At 56.1% G+C, this 1,320-nt stretch overlaps 1 protein-coding gene across 1 annotated transcript in view; it reads left to right on the top strand.

Moving 5' to 3' along the window:
• Positions 1-1,320, top strand: part of ONECUT1 (one cut homeobox 1) — a 16,604-nt gene that overhangs the window by 6,688 nt on the left and 8,596 nt on the right. The window lies entirely within an intron of this gene.

Below are 1,320 nucleotides of genomic sequence, written 5' to 3'. Positions count from 1 at the left end.
GCCGGGGCTGCAGCTGGGTGCTGGCGTGTGCGATCTGCCCTTTACACAGCCTGAAAGGAGCGCGGTGCTCAGACCGAGACAAAATTACCCGGGAACGCACGGGCCAGGAGCGCATCGGTGCCTGCGTTTGCACGTACCGGCACTAAACCAGAGCTCCCGCTTTGCCTCAGGCAGCCTTTACCGGTCCCCCGTGTAGCAGAAGGATCCCCGCAACCTCCGCACAAGGGACAAGTTCGTTTCGGGGGAGACCTAAGGTGACTCTTAAGCGCAGGAGCTTTTGCTGAAGCGCTGGTGACTTTAACCTGAAGACTACAGGCGTCGAGGGGAGTTTTTCCTGAGGACCGAGCGGGGACCTAGCATGGCATCGTGTCGGGTACTTCCGTGACCAAATCGATAACTGTCGATTCGCATTTCAAATATAAATCTATCTGGGTGAATCATATACTGACAGAGAAGCGACCGATGATTACTGACTTTCTTCGGAAATGCAGCTTACTTGAGCCATTTTGCTTAAGAGGGAGTCGGTTTTATGATGCTGAAAGGGTAATTTATAGGGACAATTTATTAGCTCAACAGTGGGTTTGATTTTTGCCCATTTTAGGGCGATAGGAAGTCTCGGTGGTAACATTTCATGTACGGCTCAAAGGGCAATTCAAACGCGGCGGGTTGTTGCCGCTTCGCAAGCAAGGTGTGCAAGCGGCACGGCAGGCTGCTGCGGGCTGTGTACCGCTGGCGCTGGGGTGTGCAAGCACTGTCTGGTGGACCATTAGAAATGCTGCTGCTTCAAATGGCGAAAAGTATTAAATCGGACGGCACGGGGGGCTCTTCCTCGGCGGCTTCGGTGCAGAAGCTGCTGCGGTGAACCCGCTCTAAGGTTACGGGCGTTTTTCAGGCACAGCGATACTGCGTGCGCTGCTAGGGGCGTCCTGGACCTCCGGGTACGAAGTTACCCGCGGGCGGTGCGGTGAGCGCAGGCGGATTTCCCGCAGGTCCGCAGCCCTCCTCCGGCAGGGCAGGCTGCCACGCTGCTGCCGGGGCAGTTCCCCAAAACGTAGGAACTTCTTTACGTCACCGCCGCTGTATTTCTCGTTCATTTGAGGCATGTCTCGCTGTGTTTGACTATACCGTCGGAATTGACTGAGCGCTTAACAATTGGAGCAGGGGACGCGAGAACGGGCAGGCAGGTCCTCAGGGAAGGAGCCCGAGAAGCCGGCCGGGTTTTTAGGTAAATCTGGCGATCCTTAATGTCCGAGTGAAGGTTTTGCAATGGATTGCGTCACTTCCACCGCGCAGAAACTCCATTTTCGGCGGCTGGCGCCC

This window comes from Pygoscelis adeliae, unplaced genomic scaffold (genome assembly GCF_000699105.1).
Source record: "Pygoscelis adeliae isolate BGI_AS28 unplaced genomic scaffold, ASM69910v1 Scaffold318, whole genome shotgun sequence".
NCBI lineage: Eukaryota > Metazoa > Chordata > Aves > Sphenisciformes > Spheniscidae > Pygoscelis > Pygoscelis adeliae.
This window is presented reverse-complemented; position numbering and strand designations above follow the sequence as displayed.